The sequence below is a fragment of the Arachis hypogaea genome, chromosome 3, assembly GCF_003086295.3.
Source record: "Arachis hypogaea cultivar Tifrunner chromosome 3, arahy.Tifrunner.gnm2.J5K5, whole genome shotgun sequence".
Taxonomy (NCBI): domain Eukaryota; kingdom Viridiplantae; phylum Streptophyta; class Magnoliopsida; order Fabales; family Fabaceae; genus Arachis; species Arachis hypogaea.
Window position 1 is genome coordinate 72437960 of NC_092038.1, and position 15835 is coordinate 72453794.

The 15835-nt window shown below is 41.0% G+C and overlaps 1 non-coding gene across 1 annotated transcript; it reads right to left on the reverse strand.

Annotated features, from left to right (window-relative positions):
- Positions 1 to 6939: 6939 nt before the first annotated feature.
- On the reverse strand, positions 6940 to 7043 carry LOC112793916 (small nucleolar RNA R71). Its single transcript, XR_003198603.1, has one exon. It is a non-coding gene; the product is annotated as a small nucleolar RNA R71 (small nucleolar RNA).
- Between the last annotated feature and the right edge of the window lie 8792 nt (positions 7044 to 15835).

Sequence of the window (15835 nt, forward strand, 5' to 3'; positions counted from 1 at the left end):
CATGTTTCTGGCCCATTGGCTTGGCGTTATTGGCACTAACTCCAGGCCAAATGCACGTTGGCAACGTGCAGGACAATTTCCTGGGCATGAAGTATGAGACTTGGGCGTTGCTAGCCCAAGTTGTTGCCAACAACTTGCTTTTCCTCTTCTTGGCCTTACTTTCATGCTAAATGTAGCCCAGAATTTGAGTGTCAACCTTCAGCTTCAATATGGACTATCATACATCATTGGAAAGCTCTTGATGTCTATTTTCTAATGCCACTGGAATCACCTCAATTGGACTTTCCTAGCTCAAGTTATGGTTCCTCAAAGAAGGTAAGGTCAAGCTGCCAAGTTGTTGCCAAGTTGTTGTGAATAACGCACCCTCAACCCCAAGTTGGCAACGTGCTCGAGCATCACTCTCCCAAGGCAAGGACTTGGGGCTGGCGTTGTTGCAAAACACGCCCCCCTTGTGGCACGTTGGCAACGTGCTCGACCCACACCCCTAGGCCAATCTCTAGCTTTCTTGAATTTCACTTCATGTTCTTGTTTTTAGGGCCTAAAGATGACTCTGGTTTGGCTCCAATCTTGTGCTCCACCATGGACTATTATATATGGTTGGAAAGCTCTGAATGTTAGCTTTCCAACGCAACTGGAAGTACTCAATTTGGATCTCTGTAGCTCAAGATATCTTCCATTGAAGTGGACATGTTCAGGCTGCCTTGTTTTGGCGTTGGCAACGCCCATCCAGCGTTGGCAACGTGAGTGGTGCGCCAATGGGCGTTTAGAACGCTGGTTGGTGCGCCATTGGGCGTTTGGCAGCCTGGTTGGTGCGCCAATGGGCGTTTGGCAGCCTGGTTGGCACCAAAATTTGGTGCCTGGCCAAACTTTCTTGTGTGGCGTTGGCAACGCCATTTTTGAGTTGGCAACGCTAGCTCCTTTTCTTCCATGGCTTCATTTGTTGCTTGGTTGTGTGGCGTTGGCAACGCCCATCTTGAGTTGGCAACGCCAGCTCCTTTTCTTCCAGGGCCAAGCTTGATTGTTTGGCGTTGTTAGCCTGCGTTGTCCTCAAAAACGCCCCTCATCTCTAGGCTGGCAACGTGCTCGAGGCTCCAAATCCAAGGCCAAGTTCCTTGTGTGGGCGTTGGCAACGCCAGCTTCAAGTTGGCAACGCCAACTTTGCTTCTTCCAGGGCCAAGTTCCTTGCTTGTGTCTTGTATGTGGCGTTGGCAACTTGGTTCTAGAGTTGGCAACGCCAACCTTGCTTCCAGGGCCAAGTTTGCTTGCTCATGGCTTGTGTGTGGCGTTGGCAACTTGGTTCTAGAGTTGGCAACGCCAACCTTGCTTCCAGGGCCAAGTTTGCTTGCTTGTGGCTTGTGTGTGGCGTTGGCAACTTGGTTCTAGAGTTGGCAACGCCAACCTTGCTTCCAGGGCCAAGTTTGCTTGCTTGTGGCTTGTGTGTGGCGTTGGCAACGCCAATCCTAAGTTGGCAACGCCAACTTCTTGCCTTGGTTGCCTCCAGGGTTGCCAATCTTGCTTGGTGTGATTGTGTGTGGCGTTGGCAACGCCAATCCTAAGTTGGCAACGCCAACTTCTTGCCTTGGTTGCCTCCAGGGTTGCCAATCTTGCTTGGTGTGATTGTGTGTGGCGTTGGCAACGCCAATCCTAAGTTGGCAACGCCAACATCTTGCCTTGGTTGCCTCCAGGGCCAAGCTTGCCTTGTGTTGTGGAGTTGGCAACTCCAATCCCAAGTTGGCAACGTGGATTCCAAGTTGGCAACGCCAACTTCTTGCCCAGCTTGCATCCTTCTTGCTTCCATGCTTCCTTGTTTCATCACCTATCATCAACAAAGGAAATAGCTTCAAAGTCTTACCAATTCATGCACCAATTCCATGAGATTCATTCATACTCATTCATATATGCATTCCTTAAAACATTTGCATGAATTTGGCTAGAATTAACATGTTCCTTGATATCATCATGCATGGAAACAAAACTCATAAAAGGACTTGTTTATTTAGAGAAAATGAGTGAAATTAAGCTAAAACTAACTAAACTAACTAACTAATAATGCAAATATGCATTTGCATCAAGAAACCCTCTATGAAGCTTGGGAAAGATACAAACAATTGATCAGAAAGTGTCCTTCTGACATGCTTTCTGAATGGAGCATCATAGGTATTTTCTATGATGGTCTGTCTGAACTGTCCAAGATGTCATTGGATAGCTCTGCTGGAGGATCTCTTCATCTGAAGAAGATGCCTACAGAAGCTCAAGAGCTCATTGAAATGGTTGCAAATAACCAATTCATGTACACTTCTGAAAGGAATCCTGTGAACAATGGGACGAATCAGAAGAAAGGAGTTCTTGAGATTGATACTCTGAATGCCATATTGGCTCAGAACAAAATATTGACTCAGCAAGTCAATTTGATTTCTCAAAGTCTGTCTGGAATGCAAAATGCACCAGGCAGTACTAAGGATGCTTCATCTGAAGAAGAAGCTTATGATCCTGAGAACCCTTCAATGGAAGAGGTGAATTACATGGGAGAACCCTATGGAAACATCTATAATTCTTCATGGAGAAATCATCCAAATCTCTCATGGAAGGATCAACAGAGACCTCAACAAGGTTTCAACAATAATAATGGTGGAAGAAACAGGTTTAGCAATGGCAAGCCTTTTCCATCATCTTCTCAGCAACAGACAGAGAGTTCTAAGCTGAGCCACTTTGACTTAGCAACCATGGTCTCTGATCTAATCAAAACCACTCAAAGTTTCATGACTGAAACAAAGTCCTCCATTAGAAACTTGGAGGCACAAGTGGGACAGCTGAGTAAGAAAGTTACTGAACTCCCTCCTAGTACTCTTCCAAGCAATACAGAAGAGAATCCTAAAGGAGAATGCAAGGCCATTAACATGATCCACATGGCTGAACTAGGAGAGGAGAAAGAGGCAGTGAACGCCACCTAGGAAGACCTCAATGGACGTCCACTAACCTCTAATGAGTTCCCAAATGAGGAACCATGGGAATCTGAGGCTCATAATGAGACCATAGAGATTCCATTGGATTTACTTCTACCATGCATGAGCTCTGATGAGTATTCTTCCTCTGAAGAGGATGAGTATGTCACTGAAGAGCAAGTTGCTAAATACCTTGGAGCAATCATGAAGCTAAATGACAGGTTATTTGGTAATGAGACTTGGGAGAAGGAACCTCCTTTGCTCACCAAAGAACTGGATGACTTGTCTAGGCAGAAATTACCTCAAAAGAGACAAGATCCTGGGAAGTTTTCAATACCTTGTACCATAGGCACCATGACCTTTAAGAAGGCTCTGTGTGACCTAGGGTCAAGCATAAACCTCATGCCTCTCTCTGTAATGGAGAAGCTAGGGATCTTTGAGGTACAAGCTGCAAGAATCTCACTAGAGATGGCAGACAACTCAAGAAGACAAGCTTATGGACTTGTAGAGGATGTTTTGGTGAAGATTGAAGACCATTACATCCCCGCTGATTTCATAGTCCTAGAGACTGGAAAGTGCATGGATGAGTCTATCATCCTTGGCAGACCCTTCCTAGCCACAGCAAAGGCTGTGATTGATGTTGACAGAGGAGAATTGATCATTCAAGTGAATGAAGAATCCTTTGTGTTTAAGGCTCAAGGATATCCCTCTGTCACCATGGAGAGGAAGCATGAAGAGCTTCTCTCAAAACAGAGTCAAACAGAGCTCCCACAGTCAAACTCTAAGTTTGGTGTTGGGAGGCCACAACCAACTTCTAAGTTTGGTGTTGAACCCCCACATTCAAACTCTAAGTTTGGTGTTGGGAGGTTCCAACATTGCTCTGAGTATCTGTGAGGCTCCATGAGGGCCCTCTGTCAGGCTACTGACAATAAAGAAGCGCTTGTTGCGAGGGAACCCAATGTTATAATTATCTATTTTCCTTTGTTATTTTATGTTTTCTGTAGGTTGATTGATGCCAAGGCATCTTAGGCTAGTTTCACTAGCGTTTTTCTGTTAGTTTTAGTTGTTCTATGCATTTTCTTGAGCTTAAAGTAACCAAGAATGGTTAAATGAATAACAAAGCAATGAACCATCCAAACAGTATGATTTTGATGCAAATTCCATGAGTTTTTAGTTATATTACTTGAATGCTATGAATGAAAGATTTCTCATGAAATTTTGCAAGACTTTGATGCAATTGTTTGGATGATTTCAGGGAAGAAGAGGCTAGGCAAGGAAGCAACAAAATCAATAAAGGAAGCTTGAATATCACATGTGGAGTTTAAGTTCCAGTTTAAGCTTAAACTGGAGCTTAAACGCCAAAATCATGAAAGCTGAGGAAAAGCTGAAAGTGGCGTTTAACCTCCAGTTTAACCTTAAACTGGAAGTTAAACGCCAGAAGTGGGAAATGCACCAGGGAGCCATTTCCACGTTTAAGCTCCAGTTTAACCTTAAACTGGAGCTTAAACGTGTTCGACCATTCTCCTCCAGGGTTGCGTTTTGCATTTCCACGTTTAAGCTCCAGTTTAAGCTTAAACTGGAGCTTAAACGTGTTCGACCTTTACCCTCCAGGATGGCTTTCCTCCATTTCCATGTTTAAGCTTCAGTTTAACCTTAAACTGAAGCTTAAACGTGTTCGACAATTCCACACTCCAGGGTTGCCTTCTTCCATTTCCACGTTTAAGCTTCAGTTTAACCTTAAACTGAAGCTTAAACGTATTCGACTTATATCACATCCAGGAGTGTCCAACGTTTAAGTTGCAGTTTAAGCTTAAACTGCAACTTAAACGCCACTAATTTAAAAGGGTTCTGGGCCAAAGATATTGCAGTTTAAGTTAGCATTTGAGCACAAACATTAACTTAAACGTACTCTGGTATGAAACCCAATTGAATACCATGGTTTATGGGATTGGGCCTGAAGAATTGATGAGTCTGGAACTTCAATTTGTTGAGTCATGTGTCATTACTTGATTATCACTAAGTTGGCTCAATGAATGTTACAGAATTGGATCAGCAGCCTCATCAGGATTATGGATCATAAACCCAAAGCAAAAGGAAATCAGGGAAAGGCCTCAAAGCCCAAGAAACACAACAGAAGCTCAATTTAGAAAGTGTATAAATAGGATAGAATTGAAGTTGGTTAAAAAAACCGGGGAGAAACGTTTGGATTTTTTTCCTAGTTTTCATCTTTTTGTAATTGAATTCAGAGCTATGACTCACTAAACCCCTTTCACTGGGTTAGGGAGCTCTATTGTAATTCAATGAATCAATAATAGTTTTTATCTTCTTCTTCAATCTTTTCTCTTGAATTTTGTTAGAAAGCTTCTCGATCTAATTCCATTGGTTAGTTGTCCTGGGAAAGAAACTATCCATAATTGGAATCCTTCGGAACCTTGGGAAAGGAATGGAGGATTCATGCTAGAGAAGCTTTCTCACAGTGAATTGGATTGGGGTTTGGATGGATATTGTGACATGTAATCCTACCAAATTGTGGTTCATGAAACTGTGTGGTATAATTAGAGATCGAGCATTATCTCTTCTTATGAACATTTAAACCAAGGGATTGGGAATTTGTTTGTTTTTAGAGAGAATTGGTGAGCCAAGGGATTGGGATCCAATCATATAAGATTGCCAAGCAAAATTCAATGAATGCATTGGTTGAGGAAGGGATAAAAATGTTTTGATTCGGAGATCTCAATATCTCCTGAAACCCAATGAATTCCCCATTTCTGATCTACCACTTTCTCTTTACATTCTGCAATTAAATTCATGCAATCACCCTGATCCCCTTTTAATTTCAGCAATTTAGCTTCTAGCTCTTTAATTCATGCAATTTAAGATTCCGCAAATTTCAATTTCTTGCCATTTACGTTTCCCGCCAATTTTACATTCCGCAATTCTCATCTAAATCTTGATTCCGCTCAACTAGAACACACTTCTAATCTGAATTGCTCACTCAACCAATCCTTGTGGGATTCGACCTCACTCTATTGTGAGTTTTTACTTGACGATAACCGGTGCACTTGCCGGAAGGAATTTTTGCCGATCGTGCAATTTCCTAAAATCGTAGCTATCAAGTTTATGGCTATCAAGTTTATGGCGCCGTTGCCGGGGATTGGTTTTTGATTGACAATTCTCAAATTGGAAGTTAACTAGATTGAGCATTTTTCTTGTTTTGTTAAGTCAGTTCAAGTTACTTGTTGAATTTTAATTTCTGCACTCTGTTACTTGCTTTCTTTCTTTATGCCTTTAAATTCCAGCAACTAACTCACTGACCCACTAACTATTTGAATTAATTCCTCAACTGCTCTAACCATACTCTTCCATTAACCAAGAGTATTTCACTTGTTTGTTGTCTGTGCTGTGTTCTTGTATGACAGGTAGGAGAGGAGAGACATCAACTCCTCCATATACCAAACCAGAAAGGACCCTTCATAAACTTAGAAGGGAAGCAAGGGGGAAGAGAGTAGTGGAAGAAGAAGAATCTGAAGGAGAATCTGAGGACAATTTTGAGGAAGCTCTAGATCTCAACATGGATAGAGAAGTTCACAACCATGAGAGAGCTGGAGGAAACAATGCCATTCCCGAGAGGAGGGTTCTTGGTTCATACATAAACCCAACCTTTGGGAATTGTGGTAGCAGCATTCAGAAACCACCCATTCAGGCCAACAATTTTGAACTCAAACCACAGCTAATATCACTGGTGGAGAATCATTGTTCATTTGGTGGGAGTGCTAATGAAGATCCAAACCAACACCTCACAAAATTCCTGAGAATTTGCGACACTGTGAAGTCCAATGGAGTCCAGGAATATGCCTATAAACTGCTCTTGTTCCCATTTTCACTTAGGGACAAGGCAGCTAAGTGGCTGGAATCATTCCCAAGGGGGAGCCTAACAACCTGGGATGAGGTGGAAAGCAAGTTTCTGGCACGTTTCTACCCCCCACAAAAGGTCAATAGGCTTCGATCTGAGGTTCAGACTTTTAGACAACAAGATGGTGAAACTCTCTACGAGGCATGGGAGAGGTTCAAGGATTTGACAAGGAAATGCCCACCAGACATGTTCCATGACTGGGTGCAATTGCATATTTTCTATGATGGACTTTCTTATGAATCAAGGAAGGCTGTAGACCATTCATCAGGAGGTTCATTGAACAGGAAAAAGACTGTGGAAGAAGCCATTGAAGTGATTGAGACAGTGGCTGAGAATGAGTACTACTATGCTTCAGAGAGACACAACACTAAGGGAGTCATGGAGCTGAACCATGTTGATAAAATTCTAGCCCAAAACAAGGTGTTTGCCAAGCAACTAGCAGAGCTCACCAGGAAATTAGAAACAAATCAAGTGGCTGCAATACACACACAAGATCAAGAGGAAGTAAGCACTGAAGGAGGTGATTGGGAAGAGGCCAACTATATGGGAAATCAACAAAGGCAACCATATGATCCACATTCCAACACTTACAACCCAGGCTGGAAAAACTACCCAAACTTTGGGTGGGGAAACCAGCAAACCCAACCACAAAACCACAAACCTTACAAGCCCAACCGACATAACAATTCCACATACCAAAACTCCAACCAAAAATCATACCAAGCCACACAAAACACTTACTCCCAACCACCATATCATGGCCAAAATAATCAACCTGCCCAACCTAATCCGAACCAACAATTTCAAGATCAATTAAACAGGATAGAAGGAATGCTTGCAACCATGGGTCAAGACGTAAGTGAGTTGAAAAGCTTTAGGGATGATGTGAGATCTACCTTAAGGAACCATGGTGAAAAACTCAAGAGGATGGAGTCTCGAGTAGGAGAGCTATCTCAACAGGCCCCCAAGTCAACTGCAGTGTTCCCTAGTGACACGGAAAAAAATCCTAAAGGGGAACAAAAGGGAGTGAGATGGGAAGAATGCAAGGCCATCACCATATTGAAGGAAGTCTCAGAAGAAGAGGGAATCAGACCCTCAGAACAGGAGCCAGAAATCTTGAAGGAAGGTGTGGAAGAAGCTAAGCAGGAAAGTGAAACTGAGCAAGCCAAGGAACTGCAAAATAAAGGCATGCTGGAAACATACCAACCAAAAGCACCATTTCCTCAGAGGTTAGGAGAAGGTGAAAAAGGGAAAACATATTCAAGGTTTTTAGAGACATTTCAGTCTCTCCATATCAATATTCCCTTTCTTGAAATTCTCCAGCAGATGCCTACACATATCAAGTATTTGAAGGAATTGCTGAGCAAGAAAAGAGTTTTGAAGGGAGGACAAACTGTAATAATGAACAAAGAATGCAGTGCCTCATCAAGAAGGTCATAGTCTCTAAGAAAACAGACCCAGGAAGTTTCATATCCCTGCATCATAGGGAAACAAAAATTGACAGAGGATTCTGTGATCTAAGAGCTAGCATAAATGTGATGCCTCTGACTCTTATGAAGAGGCTACAACTGAATGAGGTGAGATCCACTGATGTAATCATACAACTGGCTGACAAAACTCAGAAGCAAGCTGAAGGGGTAGTTGAGAATGTGCTGGTGAAAGTGGGAAATTATTTCTTCCCCACAGACTTTGTCATTTTGGACATGGAGGAAAGCTACCTACACCCTATCATTCTGGGAAGGCCATTTCTAGCCACTGCTAGAGCGCTCATAGATGTAGAACAAGGAGAGCTAATTTTGAGAATACATGATGAACAGCTCATTTTCCATGTTTTCAAACCTATATCTGAGCCTGAACCAGAACCTGAAAAGCCTAAGGATGATAGTAGCCATCTGTGTTTGGAGGAAAGCAATCCAGCAGCTGAAACTCTGAAACAGTCCTTGGAAGGCAAACAAGAATTGCAAGAGTTAAAGCCACAAGAATCAATAGAAACAGATCAGAAGGATCCTCCTGTCATAAGGGTCAATGAAGAAATCCTCAAGAGAGAGGGAAGAATTGTAAAGAAATTGCCAAGAGGGTGGAGAAACAAGAAAATTCCCACTGAAGGTTTCTCTCCGGGAGATAAAGTGATATCAAGTCATTATCTGTCAATCCCACCTGGCCTCAAAACCATCCCTTCCCAGCTCCCTCAAGTGTTCACAATCAGGAAAGTTCTTTCTATGGAACATTTGGAAATCATGAAGGAATCAAATGGAGACGTTTTCATAGTGAGAGGAGAGGACATCAAGCACTACAATCCACCCTAACAAGGGGCAACCGTCAAGCTAGTGACGTTAAAGAAGCGCTTCATGGGAGGCAACCCATGTTTTAGTATCCTTACTCTTTATTGTTTTGCTTTGCATCTAATAAAGCATGGTTTCTTATGCATGAACTTGAATCCTCAGGACAACTGTTGATAAGGTGCACTAAACATTGCATGTAAAATACAATTGGTCTCTAAGTTTGGTGTGCCTGAAGGCACCCCAAATCTTATTCAAATTGTATTCAATCTTTCATTCAAAGTGCACAACCAAACATTAAGTTTGGTGTTCCTCTTTGAACACAGTTAATGAAAAGCAAGAAGTTCCTCTGGATTTAGAAATTCATGACAAGTATACCATTTGCATGTTTTAATACTTTGATTTCAATTACTTTAGGTAGTAAAATTGTTTAGGATCAAAGAGCCAAAGTGACTATGATTTATTAGAATTATGCACATTCATTAAGGACAACCAACATGGATTTCATGTCATCAGGAGACATTACCAAACACTAAGTTTGGTGTCCAGTAATAAGTGTGCATACATACAAGAGTCACGGCTATAAGCTCATGAAGTCAATCATTGATTTACAATTCAAAAAGAATGAAAGACATGTGCAAGTACTATTCATTATTCACATGGACCGAAAAAAAATGATAGCAAAAGTTGTTTGTTTGTGCAGGTACAAAAGGAAGGATAAGAATGGATGAAAAAGACAAAGGGGGAGGTACGGGTTTGGTCAAAAAGGGAGTTCACAAGTCTTTGAAACTAACACATGGGAAAAGGAAATTCTGCATGAAAAGATAGCTACATATACAACTTAATGCACCCAGAATACTTCCAAGAAAGTGAAAAGCAATTCGTCTTTCTCCCTAATTCATATATTTACCATCAAGCCATCCTTCACAAATCACCCTAACCGTCCATTTTTCACTTGCATGCACTATAAAGAACTACTTGGGGAACGAGTTCCACACCACCAAATCTCCTTCTTGCACATATTCTTTCATCATAGCATAACTACCTCTTGCCGAAAACAACCTCACCACACTTCTAACAACATTTTCTTACTTCACCTTGTCAACCTTAGCTTGTCACTTGCCAAAACTAAAGAACCAATGGCAGCCTCATCTAGCCACAAAAGAAGAAAAGACAAGCAGCCAATGGAGGAGGAAAGGGAATTTGATGCATGGAAATACAAATCAGTTTTCCATGAGATTCAGGCCGAATGGATGAGACCTAAAAAGATACTAGCTGAGATTCCCTTTGACCTTGGAAAGGAGGAGTTCCCAAGTGTTTGGGAGAAGATCAAAAAGAGGAAGTGGGAGCTTCTGACTAAGCCAATCACTAAATCAACATCAACCTGGTGAAGGAGTTTTATGCAAATGCAGTGAGGGAGGATCCAACCGAGGAACCTACATACAAAAGCTATGTGAGAGGGGTAGAAGTTGACTTCAGCCCCAAGGAAATCATGAAAACTCTTGGCCTGAAAAACATACGTTTCAGCCAAGCAAGTTATGAGGATAGGATGATAGGAGAACCTGACTATAGGACTATTGCTAAAGACCTTTGTGCCATCAGAGCTGAATGGGTGAGAAAAACAAAAGGGGCTCCAAGAATCTTGAGAAGGGGAGACCTAACACCGGAAGCAAAAGGGTGGTATGCAATAGTTAGGAGATCCATCCTACCCACTGCAAACTCTTCAGAAATAACCCCTAAAAGAGCCGTCTTGCTACATTGCATTATGGTGGGAGGAGAGATCAAAGTTCATAAACTCATTGCTGAATAGATACAAGAGTTTAGTGAGAAAAGTGAAGCTGACTCCTGGCTCCACTTCCCTAGCACCATCATCAGACTATGCATCGAGGCCCAAGTACCACTTGAAGATGCAAGACCTAATTGGCTACATCCTGGAATGGCCATGACTGCTCACAGAATGACTCTTGGCCCAATTGCTCCAAGACATACAAAAAGAAGAAATGAAGAAGGGCAACAAGAAGAAGCAGAGCAAGAAGCAGAGCAAGAAGCAGAGCAAGAAGAGCAAGAAGAGCAAGGAAATCCAGAAAGAAGGCAACAAGTTCCCAGAGACCCCATGGATATGAGCAGAATGCAGGAAATCATAGAAGGAATGTCTCAACAATACATGAGGTCTCAAGAGAGGCAAGAGGACTTTCACCTAAAAATGATGGACATGCAAAGGAACTTTGAATCAAGATTCCTAGATCTGCAAAGGGAACAGAATTTACAATTACAGGAATCCCTCAGCCACATATGCCAACACCAAGATGACAATATCTTGGCAATCAAGGAAGCCACCACTTTGCAGAATGCAAGATATGCAGTTCAAGCTGATTACAACATCAGTTCTCAAATCAAGCTTAACTACATAGGGGAACATCTACACAAGATGGACCCAGCATTCCCAACTTTCGATGAGTATTTCAAGGGGAGGAAAGAAGGAGAAATGAAAAAGGCAGTGATCCTTGAAGGAAGAGTGGAAGAAACAATGAAAAAAGCTGGATTCTGGACAAAGCTCATAAGAAAAGACAAAGGAAGTACAAGTGGTCAAAGAGAGACAAGAAGCAAGAAGAAACAGGACCCCAAGAATCAAGAAGAACCAAGCAACAAATGAGAGGTGGTCTTGTTCCTTAATAATCAAATAATAGTTTGTGAATTGTCTTTATGAGCTTTCTTTCATTTTAAGTCATTTAAGTTTTATGTGAAATTTCTAGTATGTTTGTCTGTTTACTGCTTTGAATAAAGTGAATGCCTAGATGTTTGGATATAACTTCACCTTCTTAAACAAATGCTTGCCATGCTTGTTCTGTTTCCAAAAATAAAAGAAAAGTTTGAACAAAAGTAACTTGGCTCAATTAGTGACAAATCAAGTAGAATTAAGTGGTGGTATGCATGCTTGATTGTTTAGTCAGATCACTGGAAATTGAGTGTAGAATTATCATTTTTGTGTAGAAGTTTGAATACTGTCTATGGATCTTGTTGAATAAATGTCCTTGGCCATGAAAAAGAAAGAAGAAGAAGAAGAAAAAGCCACTGAAAAAGGGCAACCAAAAAGCAAAAAAATTGAGAAAATAAGCTAGGCACCAATGGTTGAACTTCTGAGACAAATGCCTGTGGTGTTTATGTATTAAGGATATGCTTGGATGAATAGGTTCTGAGGAGTGTTTCAACACTTGGTAACTTGGGTTAACTAACCCGGGATTATCAACCAAAAGTCCATTATCAAGAGCAACCTAAATACAAAACATTTAGTCACACAAAGAGGTGCTGGGCACCAATGTCTCAAGAAGAAATGTGAACTAAAATGCCTGTAGTGGATATGTGTAGTGCACTGATAAGAAAAAGAAAATGCCAAAGGCTTGTGCAACACATGACACTGAGCAAACAAGGAGCAAAGGAGCTCTAAGAAAAAGAAAAACAAAGAAGAGAAAAGTGCCAAGGACATAAGAATAACAAGAGGCCATAGCAGTGTTTGATGGATGCAATGCAAAAGTGATAATCTTACCTGATAAGAATGAAAACGTGATGCTGCACTTTCTGCATAAAACCCTTCTGATGAACTTCAAATGCTTGCTAATATAGCCAATGTAATTGCTTTCTGTTTCATACTTTCTTCTCAAATAACTCAGGACTTGCTTAGGGACAAGCAAGTATTAAGTTTGGTGTTGTGATGCCAAGGCATCTTAGGCTAGTTTCACTAGCATTTTTCTGTTAGTTTTAGTTGTTCTATGCATTTTCTTGAGCTTAAAGTAACCAAGAATGGTTAAATGAATAACAAAGCAATGAACCATCCAAACAGTATGATTTTGATGCAAATTCCATGAGTTTTTAGTTATATTACTTGAATGCTATGAATGAAAGATTTCTCATGAAATTTTGCAAGACTTTGATGCAATTGTTTGGATGATTTCAGGGAAGAAGAGGCTAGGCAAGGAAGCAACAAAATCAATAAAGGAAGCTTGAATATCACATGTGGAGTTTAAGTTCCAGTTTAAGCTTAAACTGGAGCTTAAACGCCAAAATCATGAAAGCTGAGGAAAAGCTGAAAGTGGCGTTTAACCTCCAGTTTAACCTTAAACTGGAAGTTAAACGCCAGAAGTGGGAAATGCACCAGGGAGCCATTTCCACGTTTAAGCTTCAGTTTAACCTTAAACTGGAGCTTAAACGTGTTCGACCATTCTCCTCCAGGGTTGCGTTTTGCATTTCCACGTTTAAGCTCCAGTTTAAGCTTAAACTGGAGCTTAAACGTGTTCGACCTTTACCCTCCAGGATGGCTTTCCTCCATTTCCATGTTTAAGCTTCAGTTTAACCTTAAACTGAAGCTTAAACGTGTTCGACAATTCCACACTCCAGGGTTGCCTTCTTCCATTTCCACGTTTAAGCTTCAGTTTAACCTTAAACTGAAGCTTAAACGTGTTCGACTTATATCACATCCAGGAGTGTCCAACGTTTAAGTTGCCAGTTTAAGCTTAAACTGCAACTTAAACGCCACTAATTTAAAAGGGTTCTGGGCCAAAGATATTGCAGTTTAAGTTAGCATTTGAGCACAAACATTAACTTAAACGTACTCTGGTATGAAACCCAATTGAATACCATGGTTTATGGGATTGGGCCTAAAGAATTGATGAGTCTGGAACTTCAATTTGTTGAGTCATGTGTCATTACTTGATTATCACTAAGTTGGCTCAATGAATGTTACAGAATTGGATCAGCAGCCTCATCAGGATTATGGATCATAAACCCAAAGCAAAAGGAAATCAGGGAAAGGCCTCAAAGCCGAAGAAACACAACAGAAGCTCAATTTAGAAAGTGTATAAATAGGATAGAATTGAAGTTGGTTAAAAAAACCGGGGAGAAACTTTTGGATTTTTTCCTAGTTTTCATCTTTTTGTAATTGAATTCAGAGCTATGACTCACTAAACCCCTTTCACTGGGTTAGGGAGCTCTATTGTAATTCAATGAATCAATAATAGTTTTTATCTTCTTCTTCAATCTTTTCTCTTGAATTTTGTTAGAAAGCTTCTCGATCTAATTCCATTGGTTAGTTGTCCTGGGAAAGAAACTATCCATAATTGGAATCCTTCGGAACCTTGGGAAAGGAATGGAGGATTCATGCTAGAGAAGCTTTCTCACAGTGAATTGGATTGGGGTTTGGATGGATATTGTGACATGTAATCCTACCAAATTGTGGTTCATGAAACTGTGTGGTATAATAGAGATCGAGCATTATCTCTTCTTATGAACATTTAAACCAAGGGATTGGGAATTGTTTGTTTTTAGAGAGAATTGGTGAGCCAAGGGATTGGGATCCAATCATATAAGATTGCCAAGCAAAATTCAATGAATGCATTGGTTGAGGAAGGGATAAAAATGTTTTGATTCGGAGATCTCAATATCTCCTGAAACCTAATGAATTCCCCATTTCTGATCTACCACTTTCTCTTTACATTCTGCAATTAAATTCATGCAATCACCCTGATCCCCTTTTAATTTCAGCAATTTAGCTTCTAGCTCTTTAATTCATGCAATTTAAGATTCCGCAAATTTCAATTTCTTGCCATTTACGTTTCCCGCCAATTTTACATTCCGCAATTCTCATCTAAATCTTGATTCCGCTCAACTAGAACACACTTCTAATCTGAATTGCTCACTCAACCAATCCTTGTGGATTCGACCTCACTCTATTGTGAGTTTTTACTTGACGATAACCGGTGCACTTGCCGGAAGAATTTTGCCGATCGTGCAATTTCCTAAAATCGTAGCTATCAAGTTTATGGCTATCAAGTTTATGGCGCCGTTGCCGGGGATTGGTTTTTGATTGACAATTCTCAAATTGGAAGTTAACTAGATTGAGCATTTTTCTTGTTTTGTTAAGTCAGTTCAAGTTACTTGTTGAATTTTAATTTCTGCACTCTGTTACTTGCTTTCTTTCTTTATGCCTTTAAATTCCAGCAACTAACTCACTGACCCACTAACTATTTGAATTAATTCCTCAACTGCTCTAACCATACTCTTCCATTAACCAAGAGTATTTCACTTGTTTGTTGTCTGTGCTGTGTTCTTGTATGACAGGTAGGAGAGGAGAGACATCAACTCCTCCATATACCAAACCAGAAAGGACCCTTCATAAACTTAGAAGGAAGCAAGGGGGAAGAGAGTAGTGGAAGAAGAAGAATCTGAAGGAGAATCTGAGGACAATTTTGAGGAAGCTCTAGATCTCAACATGGATAGAGAAGTTCACAACCATGAGGAGCTGAGGAAACAATGCCATTCCCGAGAGGAGGGTTCTTGGTTCATACATAAACCCAGCCTTTGGGAATTGTGGTAGCAGCATTCAGAAACCACCCATTCAGGCCAACAATTTTGAACTCAAACCACAGCTAATATCACTGGTGGAGAATCATTGTTCATTTGGTGGGAGTGCTAATGAAGATCCAAACCAACACCTCACAAAATTCCTGAGAATTTGCGACACTGTGAAGTCCAATGGAGTCCAGGAAGATGCCTATAAACTGCTCTTGTTCCCATTTTCACTTAGGGACAAGGCAGCTAAGTGGCTGGAATCATTCCCAAGGGGGAGCCTAACAACCTGGGATGAGGTGGAAAGCAAGTTTCTGGCACGTTTCTACCCCCCACAAAAGGTCAATAGGCTTCGATCTGAG